Here is a 15,039-nt window from a genome sequence, read left to right as displayed (position 1 = left end):
CACTGCTAGTTGCCGAAAGATAAAAGGACAGTATACCAGTGTCTTTACAATAAAAAAAAAATAGGTACTCTATAGTCTATTCCAAGAACAGTTGTAAGTAAAGTGATATAGTAATAATTCATCTAATATAAAGTGTACCTCCTTTAATTAAATCATGCACTTTTTTTGTGACAATTTATAACACGGTGAATTTGAACTCTTGATATAAATGTAAAATCTATGTTAATAATCCTCCTTAATATTATATCATGCTTTCTAAAAAAATTTTAATGTAAGTTAAAGTTTTTTTTTTCATATTCATTGTTAAAATATTAAAGAAATTTAAATAACATTTGAATAATCATATCCTGAATCAACATAATCTATTATTATCATTTTTTATCCTAATTCGCCAAATCAAAGCCGCAGATTCCAGCTAGATAAGTTTTCGATTTGGCAAACAAATTTTATTTTACATTCATTACTTATATTCACAACTCCTTTCTATTAACGGAGGAAGGGATTGTAAATAATAAATAAGTCAGGTCGACCTTTTCACGGTTCCCCCTGGAAACCATCATTTTAAATTCCAAGTGAATTCATCACGATGGGCTAACTGGCCTGCCTTTTCATCCTCATTTATCATCCCTCATTTGTGCCCAAGCGTATACTGTTAGCGTAGATTGGGGTCATCATTCCATTATCATTCATTTCAAAAACTTTCTCAATTCTAAACACTAACTTCTATTCATAAAAAAAAATACTTGTAAATCCTTCTACAAATCTACTTTAACTTTTACACTGTTTTGTCACTTTTTTCAAATAAGAAAGTTAGAAAAGAAAGAAACAAAACGTTGACGTTTTTATAAACAAGTTTTTATGGAATGAACACATGGAATTTTGATTTCAGAGAAATACTATAAAAAGGCACACTATTATAAGTCTACATATGTTTATAAACAAAATTAGATATTTTGTTTAAAAATACAAATCATCATGATGGGCTAATTAGCCTGTTTTCATTCTCATCTATCACCCTTCACTAGTGCTCCGCCATTTTCACCCACTGAAAATAAAAAGTTCTCAGTTATACTTTATTACACTTAATTCTAAAAATATTTGTCCTTGTGTTACGTATGCTTTTAATCTAAAGGTACCTACTCGGTAACTCTATTTTTTATGTAGTGTTCTTTTCGTTCCAAAATTTAATGAGAACAGTTTCACTTTCAGTTCAACTTGTATTTTGGAATTGTACTTAATATAAATTTGTGTATAACACCATTATTAAAACATACATGAAAAAAGTGAGTGTCGCGTGATAAATAAATTATTAAACTTACACATTATAAAAATGCACCTCCTATATTAAAATTAAATAAGTTAAAAATATACATTAAGGACCTGCGGTCCTGTTAAAAACAATGTTTGACGGCATAAATTATTAATTGACAATTGACATGAAGATAAAGAATGGACAGTTGGACACCCTATAAAAAACGTTCATCCATTTAGATTATTTGTACAGGTTGCGCGGATCATTCAATCCGCTTCCTTTAGCAATTCGGTAAAAATATGGATACCCCTGTCTCTTCAATTTTATTAATTAATATTAAACATTGTTATAATGTATCTAAAAGGTGTGTTCATCATCATCATATCAGCCTTTAATTGTCCACTGCTGAACACAAGCCTCGCCCTTGGGAGGTTTTGCCAGTAATTGCCACGCTTGGCAACCGCAGTTAGGCTTCAGAGATATTTTAAGAGGGACGCTGCTGCCCATCCCTCGCCTTCCTTTAATCGATTCTTACGACACCCACTGAAAAGGAAGGGGTGACTTATTCTATGCTGGGACCACAAGGCAAAAAAATGTTGTCAGTCCAAAATTGTTGAATTCTTTTGTTTTATATAGAAATACTTAATATAGAGGTAATTTTAATTACATTTTATATATATATATATATATATATATATATATATATATATATATATATATATATATATATATATATATATATATATATATATTACTATTAAGTAATAAAACAGTGGCTGATAAACAAATAAATTATCTCGTTCGAAATATATTAGTAGCGCAGTAAAGAAATATTTTTTCTAAGATGTTCCTTAGAAATTTTTTTAATTGACTTTTTACTGAGTTTCTAAGAGTTTTATATTTTTTGATTTTGCCCGGCACCAGATCGATAAGACTTTGATATGGATATTTCCTGAAAAACATGATTTTTTCCAGTTATCAAATACACTATCTTTTTATGTATGTATTTGCAGTACTTATTATATTTAAAATTTATGTTTTAATAAATAGCGACTTAAAGTTTACTAAACTTAATATGAGTCAATATGGAAGTACCATACATCCTTTGGATAACAATAGTATCGTGTAACACATGTCAAACTAAAAATATCGTCTTGTTTAAGGTTTTTTTTATGCAACTTAGAATGATAAATTAGTTGACATCCCCCCTGATGGAAAGCGTTAGTCGTCACCTATAAACATGAACAGTACCATAGACATAACAGAGTATACGGTTTCACCCATGATACCCTCTATGCGTTGCCATTCCTGACCCTGTACCCTGTAAATTCACTGCCATATCTCACCCTTCAAAGTGCAACACAGCCCTAAGCTCCCATTTGTGTTTCTACGGTGTAGAAACAGAACCCAAGCAAATGACTTTTATACAAAGTTTCCCTTTTGGTAAAAAAATCATTTAAAACTTTAAGAGTCACTGCTCGGTTCTCATTATTTTCTAAGCATGACTATCTCATGCTTATATTAAATCACTATATAAATATCCCGTTGAGATAAAAATTTACCTACTTCGGGACCACACGACCAATCAGATAAAATTTATATACTTAATTGAAAGTATTTTAAAAATTATTAACTGGATATTAGACGAAAAATTTAAACAGCTCGATTCGACAGGATTCGAACCCACATTTATCTTCATTATTCAGGTTGAATGCGTTCCTACCTTTTGAAGCCAACTTTAATGTTAATGATGAGTTCATTAAACTAAAAGAAATTAAAAAAAAACATGTTGACACCAACCAGTTATGTATATTATTTAGAGATGACAATAATCGTGTGGGTGTATTTCCAGGGCAATGCACTGAGGCTAAAAAAAATAAATTACCTATAGCAAACCTACACAAAATTATGCGACACAATACGAGTAACAATTATATAACTAAACTTAGTTAAAAAATTTGTTTGTCTATAAGTATAAGACAAATAAATTTATTAATAGTCACTAATCGATTTATAATAAATTACTTAATTATAGATATATATTTTTAAATCAAGACAAAACGCTTAAAAAAAATACTCATCAATGTAAATCAATTTTTTGTAATATTAACTGGCTGATGTTATATAAATATATAAATGTTCGTATTGAATACAAATTAATTTACATGTATTAATTAAACTGACGGTCATTTTCAATCAAATTTTTCATCATTTTTATGTTCTAATTACACCTAACAATATAATTATACTAAGTAGTAAATGTGCATTATGGTAACCCTATTTACGCAACATGGCTAAAAAAGTTGACCCGTTGTTAGTGATTACTTGTATGAAGACACTCTATCTGTATAGTGTAAGGTTTTATGATAGGAGACAAATGAAATAAGAAATAGATAAACCATGAATTGATAATAATTTCCCATCTTTTTACCATTCATTAATTCATCGTAATAATAATTATTTACCATCAAGTTTATCAAATTAACTGTTTTAATGTCAATCTAATATATAAAATTCTCGTGTCGCGGTGTTTGTTACCAAACTCCTCCGAAACGGCTTAACCGATTTTTATGAAATTTTGTGTACATATTGGGTAGGTCTGAGAATCGGCCAACATCTATTTTTCATACTCCTCAATGATAAGGGTGACCCACCCCTAAATATATATTTTTTATTTTTTTGTCAATTTTTTAATTTTTATTTATTATGATTTAGCATTGAAAAATACATACAAATTCAAATTTTCACGCTTTTACTATCGAGCCCTATTTTTAATCGCGATTTTTATATGCCGCAGTAGGCTTGCAAGATGGCAATCGAATATAATAATTGTAGTAGGATAATTTTTTATGTATAATTCTCGAAATAACGCATATACACAATACAATATTTGTACATGGAAGATATTTAAGAAAAACTGATACGAGTAGTCTTAATAAGACCAATATAAGCCAAATTTTTTTAGTAATTTTGTCTGTCTGTCTGTATGTTTGTTCCTACATCGTACAAAAACTACTACTCTCAATTGGATGCAGTTTTCACAATTGTGTGTATCTAACTTAAAATCTAGTATGTGTTCTATCCTGATACGCCATCTAAAATTGGCGTTCTTTTTCTACTTCTGAAATCCATGTGTACAAAGTAGCGGGTAAAAAGCTAAGACTAAATAAAAGTAATAGTGCACAGCCTAAACTGATGGATTTATTCACAATTACAGTAAAACTACAAACACATCACAAAACATGCTGTTGCAAAATGCTTTTAACCATTAGAAAATAAAAATTGTATTTATCCCAATATGTTGTAACGTCTTTGTCCTGTTCTGACAATAAAAAATGTATTTCATTACATTTATCCTAATTGCTGTGCGGTCCAGGCATAGTATGGGCCACCCGTTCCCTTCCCGTTGGTGTCGTAAGAAACGACTAAGGGATCTTAAAACATCACCGGAGACTGACTGCGGTTGCTAATCCGCCAGCCAAACGTGGCAACTACTGGAAAAACCCGTTATGGGGGAAACTTTTGTTTAGAAGTATAAGCAACAATTAATAGATGACATAATAATAATGTTTATGTGAGAGTAGTTAATAGCTGCATATGATGTACAACCAAAACTAAATATAGTAAAACATGGTGTACAATCTCAAACAGTTTTCAAACAGTTCAAAATTATACAATAAATTACCCAATACATTGAAAATCATCGAGGACTGGAGAATTTTGAATATGAATCTTTGTACCCTTTTATTAAAAATGTGCATTGACTCAATTAATGAATTTTAAAACATTTGATCTCGGACCTTTCAAACGTAGAGTAAATAATAATTAAATAATTTAAATATGAACTGTATATGCTGTGCCTTAAGGGAGGGCAAGGAATGGGCAACAGCGTCCTTCTTAAAACATTTTTAAAGCCTAACTGCGGTTGCCAATCCGCCTAATAAGCATGGCAACTACTGACAAAACCCCCCAAGGGGAGGCTTATGTTCAACAGTGGACCGTCAAAGGCTGATATGATGATGATGTTATATCTTACCAATGACATTTATTAATTTTATAATTTTTACACATTTATTATTTCACTTCTTTATACTTTTTCTGTGTACTGTAAAATTTATTCATGATGTCTTTTTATAACTTATAAAAAAAAGTTCACCACGATGTAATATGAATAAATTGATATATGAATAATAATAATCCTAATATGGTACGAATATGTTTAGTAAAAAGGCAGTAGTAAATGTTAACGTAGACAATGTGGAGTTATTATATAAAATAATGTAACGTTTATTTAATGATACTGACATAAAAAGACAAGATTCATATTTATTTATTTTTACAACACGGGGCAAACGAGCATGCGGCTTACGGCGGTAAGTGACTACCGCCGCCCATGAACACCCACAACACTAAAGGCATTGCAGATGAGCTGCCATTTCATACAACATATACACTTAAAACTAACACGTTTTATTTTATAAAAATAAATTAAAAAAATAAGTAGTTCTCATAGAATATAAAATAATAAGCGTAATAAAAAAGTGTAAGTGTTAAAGCTATTATTATATACATATTTCATTGAGAATATCACTGCTGAATACTAATGATTGAAAACTTTAATTTAATGCGCTCTATTAATCTTTAATTGTATATCTAGTTTTATTTTAAAAATAGTAATGTTGAAAACGATGATTAATTCTACATGATCGATAATGTTATAGCAATAAGTATAGCTACGTCACGGAACCCTATTTGTGAGTACACAGCAATACGCTCTTGGTCATGCACCTCTGACATTATCATGACTACAGACATAGGTACAAATAGAGGACGCAAGTGCCTCTTTCTATATGAAGTCTAAGCAAGTCACTACCACTAGCTTTGATGTTACAAAATTTATTTACCTACTGATACAAAATTAAATAATAATCGTATTAAAAATTTATATACTCTTTCGTTATTTATGTAGAAACCTTAATTCGAAATGTAACTAGAGTCAATTAGACTTTAAGGAATCTTATTAAGTGTAGAAAAAATTAAGATTCAAAATACATGTAGTTGCGATATCTATTTAAATATTATATCTGTGAACACGGCTAATGGACAAGCCATAATAAACTAACGGAACGGGCTATTGTATGCAAACTAGTAAATTTTAATGCACTCACATATTTTAACCAACTGTAAACAGCTAATAATATTTTGATAATATATTGCATTGAATAAAATATTTTAAATAAGTGTAAGATTATTACATTCGCAAATTTATATTCGGCTATAATCATGATGATTCGACCATTTTCATTATAAGTAAACAACAAAATAAATTTCGTTGACCCTACAAAATGGGCATAAAACAAAAAACAATAACATATTATTTCTTAGTATAATATATTTTTGTAAAAGATAGTAGTAAATAGTATAATAGTAAATTTTAAGTAAATATATGGCAGACATACTTTTATAGCAAATATTTATTTATTTATTTATATCGAACTCAATCTTCATTATCATCATCTCAGCCATTATCTGTCCACTGCTGGACATAGGCCTCCTCCCTATACTGTCATAAGGAATGGTCCTAAGCCAACTACATCCACTGACTGACGGACTATGTTGGTTACTTTAGTTCCTTTGCAAATATCCTCGTTTCGGATTCTATCACGCAAAGAGACTTCGAGCATAGCGCGTTCTACTCGTATAGCCCGCTGAGTAGTTTGAAGCTTTTGCATGCGGACAAATAAGTCATTACTGACAACACGCACCGGTTAAAGACCTTCGTCTTCAAACTGTGAGTTATTTTGAATGAAAAGATGTGGCATAGTTTTCCGAACGCTGCTCAACCCAATCTACCTATGCATTAATAAAAATTATTAAATATTCTGACAATCAAAACCAACTCTCGACAAATTACCTAGTACGCGACCATCTTGAATAGTTATTAAAATCGTCACAAAAAAAGAAGAAAAGTTAAAGTTAAGAGATCCTGTTATTTAAATCGATATAAAATTTATTGATATAAAATTATATTAGTACATAAATATATATGTAATAGTAATTCTACTAATTTTTATGTTCATTATTCACTGTCTGGTTTGACAAACATTTTCCTGTCCAATTTCTATTTTTCTTGCCTTAAATCTTAATCAAAGGTTAGTTAGTTCAACCGTTCTTAAATACAGTGCTTACAAAGCATTTGATTCTGTTTATATATTATGAAATATATATAAATATATATATATATATATATATATATATATATATATATATATAATACAAAATAGATCTACGTTACAAATATATTTCATTCTTTCTTATATACGCTGGTGGGGCTCCAGTGACTTATGATAAATATATTTATTACATACTAAATAAATAAGTAAGAAATAAATACTCGTAAAAAATAATATGTGGATATGACAAATCTGTAGTAAATTAGATACTATTTATGTTGTTACCTAATATTAAATATCAGACATTTTTAAAACGTAATAATAGTTTTGATAACCCTTTGGAAAGGTTATGTTGTACTATCTTCATATTGTATTTCTCAATAGAATCAGTATTTATGGCGCATATTATGACTCTATGTGATAAATATTGTGAGCTAAAAGTAGGAAGTTTGTACGAGTATAATCAAGTTACTTTAACATCAGCAGTATCGGGTGAAGTTATAACATCCGTTAAGTATCTTCTTATAATTACACACAGATAATAAAGAAAATTAAGAAATCCCTAATACAGGTTCTATACAGTTGTTTTTTAATGGATTTTAATGGAATGGTATTGTATATTGCTAGGTTGGGTACGCGACAAGTGAACACAGAGGTCGGTTACACACTGGTTTAATAGACAAGGTCAATTCACTTATAAAGGTGGACATAGCCAGCCGTACATAGTTAATACTACCCACATATCTAACATCCCTTCCCCTCATATTGAACATACATGTTTAAACAATTTTCAAAAAAAGTGCTTATAATTAACAACGTTACGGGGTCGTCTTGATCTTGTATTTCTTTGAACCGACTCCATATTATCTTGGGCGGACTGGGGAGGCATGCGTCCCACTGGAACAACTGGACTCGTTATAGGATTTCTCCTCTCCTGATGGACGCCTGTTCTCGTTTGTGACATCAGATGCATTGCAGACCAATGATTGTGGTGTGTGTAGAGCCGTCTGTTCCTCTGCTACGAGTGTCACTGATCGGACAGGCATGATCACATATCTAACAAATGGTAACCTCGCCTGCGTTATGGGTATACGCTGGCGGGGCTCCAGTGAAAGATGAAAAATGCGGATGAAATCAGGACAGTTAGCCCATCTTGACGAAATCAACTAGAATTTGCCATGATGGTTGACAGGGGGAACCATGTGGAGGTTGACTTGACATGGTATATTGCTAGTAATGGGTCAATTTGACTAACAATCCCTTTCCCCCGTATAGCAAACATTTTTATTATATTAATTGTTTTAGGGATTTGGGTAAAAAACATTTAGAAATCTCAGCAATTCTACTGTAGCAATGTAAGTAGAGTATTTGCTTATCTTTCACGAGCTTATACAGCGTAAACTATCACTAATAGAAAAATGTTTACCGTTAGTATCTAGTCTCGTTTCCTGTTTATTAGTAGCATAATGGGCAACACGTTCTTTGCCAAATTTATAAAAAAAAAAGAATGCAATATTTGTGTTACCATTCCTTTTTAGTTCATTCAATTGCAAGAGGTAACTAGGGAAATAAAACACGGTACACTAAATAGTCTCTCTAATCTGTGACTCTAATGCAAAGCAGGTATTATCCTTAATATATGTGTAAACGTAGATTGGGAGCTCAAGTACTATCTACATATGAATGCAAACATTATTGACAAAATGTCATCAAGGCATCTCGTCATTGACATCTCTAGGGAAGAATTCATGATGATTACGACCGTAGGTACTATTTTTAATGATAATCATATCATTATATTTTTTTTGCATAGTAATGCAATACATCTTGGGTTTTGTATTATCACACTAACATTGAAAAAGAATAATAGAACTCTGTGAATGAACGTAAATAAATATTTATAAAAAATACTTATATATTTGATTTTCTGAGACTCAGAATTATTCAGAATATTACCTTATGACGTGTACTAGGAATGTGAATTTTAATCCTAACTGTGCACGTGCATTCTACCACTTTGTTTTTTTACTATTAGTATTTACTTTTATACTACTTAGAATAACAAATAAACTGACGGCTAATTTATAGGATATATATTTATAGGATTTATAGGATCACCAACATAAGATACAATTGACGGAAAGTGGGAACTGAACATAGATTATTTATGAATTATTTGCTAATACTGAAATCAGTGCATCAGTAAGTTGATAATAAAAAAAATATATGAGATTTTGGTACATAATGATGTCATCATACCAAATAAAAAGGCGTTCAATGTAAGTGGGACAAGGAGGTGATATTGTTTTTTGTATATTATATTTAGGTAAAAGTGACTGTATAACTCTATATTTCGTATTTTAGGCAAGTCTTTATTTGTACCTGTGTTCTGTTTTTGAAGGTTTCATTTTATAGTTATTTTATTTCTTTTTTTTAACAAAATGATTGGATTAATGGAAATTCTCTAACAAGATAGTGTTATATTTATTTATTTTAATAACTTTATTGACCAAAATGAAATAAGTATTATACATGTAGATTTAGGATAATACAGGCTTTTTTAACAAATACCTATATTTGTAGTAACAAAACAAAAATAATTATGATTTAAAATAAATCTGTGTTTCTTATTTCAATTGCATTCATTTCATTACAATACATGCATAAATTAGTTCTGTAAAAAAGAGTACATTATTACGGTTTCGTGTATTTTCTATTAAAATTATATATAAATAATAATTAATTAATACCGTATAAATGCCACTTACAGAATACGATTAGTACTTGTTACACGTGACTAATGAAAGTAAAGACACATTAGATTCGCATAACACTGCATCGCTACGGTTTATAACAGAAGATACGCAAAGCAACTCTATACAAGTTAAAACTGACCAAGTGTGAATTCAGCTCACACGCTTTCAAGGTTTCGTACAAAAATACGTAAAATAAATTTCTTCTATCTTTAGATAAAAAATGATTTCAATATTTATCTATAAGAGACCTAAAAGGTCTCTTATAGATAAATATTAAATATATAAAAGCATTTTGCGTGTTTTTTATACGAAAAACCCATATAATAATTATTATCATTAAATTTGGTTTTCTTTCTTTGGAACCATATCTGTAATTAAAAATCGGTTCCCATAAATATGTTTAAAGTTTTAATAAAGGATCTAAATAAATAAAATACTTTATTTTTGAAAGTTTTTTAACAGTTTCTTAAAAATTGTAGTAGTTAGAAATATTGTTCTATTTTATCTGCAATATTTGTATATACCATAATTGCATTCATAACCTCATTTTGAATTTCGAATGATTATTTTGAAACCTTAACAAAATACAAAAACAGACGATTATTTTCTTAGCAATAAAATTTGGCCATATCTAAATAATATCTAAAAATAGGATAGTTACAGATATTTAAAGCTGAGTTTGACAAAGTTGCTTCTATCAGGGTTATTTTTTACCATTTTAATGCGGAACTATAGAATTATTTTATTTAGGTTGTGAATGATATCCATTATAATTTGTTATCATTAAATTAATTTATTGTATAAACAAATTAAAAAATAACATATATATGCTATATAAATATCGCCTGTAAAATACAATTAAAGTTTGTTACATATAACTAGTGCAAATCAAGATATAACATGGCAGAACATCTGAATATTAAAAATGACGAATATTAGAAACTATGACCATATTATCATACGTGATTTTAAACTTGAACCAGCCACGTCCAGTGGCTGGTACATACCGTTTGCAGCAAACATGATCGCCTAAGGTCATTGTTCGTTACGGGTATAGCATATTAATGCACGCATCACTATTTCCGCAAAGTACTTCCAACTGCGGATCAGCTTCACTTCCAGGTGAACATTATAGACATTAAGACTATTCAGAAGATAATAATAATAATAGAAATGTTAAGGAAATTGTACTCTTTAATAAATAAAATTCCTCGATAAATTCCATTATTAATCGTGTCAACATTAATATTGTGTAATGGCAAGTAATTACTACTAATTGACTATTGAGTATTCTCCCTGTTGTTTTAAAACGAATAAAACATATATACAATTAAATATAAAATCAACACGGAATACAAGATACTAGCAATTACAAAAAGCATTTTAAAATTAGTTCAGAATTAGCGAAAATATAGTGAAGACAGAAACTTTTGTAAATCGAATCATATAAGTACATTAAATTGTAACTGAAGGTCAATACATGGAGAATATTAAAAAAAAAAAGTAATTTACAGGGTTCTGTTAAAAGCCAAAATTTAGAAATTTCGTTTATCTGTCCGTTTGTATGTTTGTTCCGTCATCACGCAATAAATACTGCACTAATTTGAATATGATTTACATAGTTATCTAGACTATCTATCTTTAAAACTGGATTATGTTTTATCCTAATTCACCATCTAGGAATGGTTACCTACTTACAGAATCAACGCTTACGAAGTTACGGTCAAAAGATAGTAATCATATAAAACATCTAGATAAAGGCTCTATAATATACCACTATATGTTAAAAATTTTACTGTTTTGTATTGTCTGTTGCATAACAAACATCTTATCATTTTCATGAACATTTGTATTTATTTATAATATTACTGAGCAAGTAAGAATAAACTTTACAATAAATTTTAAAATTTAATAAACATTTTTAAATGAACTTTGTTACCATTATGTACTATATTCTGATGTAATTAATATAAGCTTTATATTAGATGATAATTATTATTTTATTATAATAATTTGGGTATATTCGTTTATAATTTATGTATATATTACAAAAATGAATCACATAGCTAATTTAACATTTTATTTACCACCATAAAAGAATATACAATTAACATATACATGAGTATTGAATCGTTTATAGCCATAATTAAATATAAAATATTCAATGTTTATTAATACCACAGATAATATTAGCTGAGTCAGCAAACGTTTTGCACCCTATCGCGTTTACCTTATCTTATCGGGATAATAATTATCTTATATCTCAGATTGAATATATAAGACAGTTGTTATCAATTTATATACATTTGAAAAATTTCATTAAATCGGTTGAGCGGTTTCAAAATATGTTCACACTACAACATATAACTGAGCATGTGATTTTTATATTTCAGTAATATAATGAAATTAAATTACTATTATATAATTATATCACTGAAGTAGCAAAATGCATACCGACGACCTAATGGTAAACCAATCCTAGCCTATGAACACTTGCAATATACTAATACTACTATTTATATAATATATTATTAATTTGATGACTTCTATAAAGTTAAACAGTAATTAATTATTGACTTTAAAAACCAGAAAATTTGCTGAGTATAAAGGAATAATAAGTGTCCATGACTTCGACTTGCTCCACATAGAAATTAGACAACTTACTTTCTACGACCAAAAAATCCTGTTTGATAACCTGGTTGTCTAACGATTCAACTGCCATTCTTTAAAATTTACCCTATATGGTCAAAACTACTAAATGATTTTGGAATATGTAATAGACTAGACTAGTTCTGTTAAAATAAAGGTTTCTTAATTTAAAGGTTTTATACAAATACAAACTTGCTGTTCCAAATTATCTTTTAAATAAAGTTAATTGACCTTTTATGGGACTGGGCAATAAATGTTATAATAACATACCAATGGATGTTTTGGATCTAACTTTCAATAAGTTAATAACACTAAACTTTATTTCAATGACAAATGTGCATGGTGTTTGTAAGTTGGTCATGCACAGGCTTTTTAAAGACAATGTAATTTTAGACATAGTAAATACACACAATGTTAACGGACATTTACAAGAGTAACTGTTGAATTTCTAGCGGGTTCTTCTCAACAGATAGCAAGATTCCAAACGCTGTATTCATAAAAAAATACGATTTAAATAGTGCTTGTAAACAAGTCTATTTGAATAAACACGATTTGAATTTTCTAATTTTATTAAATATTTTAATGGAAGAATTAAGTATTAAGAATATTTAAATAGAATCCATCCATTGGAAGAATGATGCTCTGAAATCTATGGCCAAATTCCAATATTAACTACTATTATAAAACCGTATATGAACAGCATTGCCAACATCTAATGGTTTTGAAAAAAAGATAGTTTAGTGTCATTTCAACATTGCCTCGCCTTCCCCTTTTTATTCAATATCTTTTTCAACAACGCAATGTCTTTTTCATCCACAAATTCCTGTCATCTATCTGGGCTCTTTCTTTTATAGGGCTTTTCCTTCATAGTCGTCCAGTTTCATAACTGACAAATTTCTTCAAAATTCCATCAAAATCTGGTTTCAAACTTTGTGTGTGCGATTCACTTATAAAAATCAAATTGATACTAACAACATAACACCAACTATGCATTTAATGTAGCTAAAATTCCTTGTGTTATCATCGCGCGAAATAGCAATAATCTAATGTGTGGTTTTTACATGATATAAATCTATGTTCAAAAGAATAAAAAATCCTTATTTTTAAGTCTATAACTTTGCAAGAATGCATGTGATGAAACGAAACAAATGTGCATATAATATATACATAAACTAAGCTCTGATATTACCTACATATATTGTACCAACCTAATGTAATGTTCTATCATTTTAAACTAGTCAGGCTCATTGCCGTCATTTTGGATGTTTGTATAATAATCGTGTTTAATATAACAACTGGGTTAATAAGAATTCTTACTGTGATTAAAAAGTACGTGAAAAAGAATTCCCTATAAAAGTAGGCAGATTCATTCATATTTCAGTTACGTAGCTTTACAACAAAAGGATACAATTGTCAATAGTGGCACCGTTATGACGGCATATTTACCTAGAGCTGCGATTTAAGATTAGAATACCTAACGGTTTTACTAATATTCAATTGGAAGCTCAGATATACATAAACTTGTAGAACAACTTTTAACGTGGTCAAATAAGTTTTTTGACCTCTTTTCTATTTATTGATTCCAAGTTGTCATTTCTTATCACATTTAAATAGGTTTATGGTCCCTCAATTTTTTCGAAAATAATTTATTGTATACACTTTCAAGAGAGAAATTAATACATTTGAATAATATTTGTAAACTCTCCGCTCTGATTTAGATGGAGGAATATTGTAATTTTGTTTATCTTCAATTGTATAAATTTATTTTTTATGTTTGAAAAACTGGAATTTCCCCACATATGAAGACGTCAAATTAACAAGTCAGTGTGGTGATGAAGTAAAAATTATAATTATGTATATAAAAGTGTGACGACATAGCTCAAAGCACAATAAATAGTACAGAACAAGTAAGCCTCGAAGTAAAACCCTGTATCATATCAATATTAAGCCACCTTAGACAAAATGGTGATTGTAATATGCTAATAATCTCATCTAATGAAAAGAGACCTAGGCTTAGTAGCTCAGAAACGCTAACAGATTATTACTAATAGATGATAAATATTTTGTATACATAGTATCTTATTAAAATATTTTTTTTTTATTAAAATTATAAAAATATGATCATCCATATTATCTCATGGTAATGATATCCACTAATCCTATAATATTTTCAACCGTTACTTATCCATGATAAGTAAAGAATTCCTCC

Source organism: Galleria mellonella, unplaced genomic scaffold (assembly GCF_026898425.1).
Source record: "Galleria mellonella isolate WM207_F2 unplaced genomic scaffold, CSIRO_AGI_GalMel_v1 utg33, whole genome shotgun sequence".
Lineage (NCBI taxonomy): Eukaryota > Metazoa > Arthropoda > Insecta > Lepidoptera > Pyralidae > Galleria > Galleria mellonella.
This window is presented reverse-complemented; position numbering follows the sequence as displayed.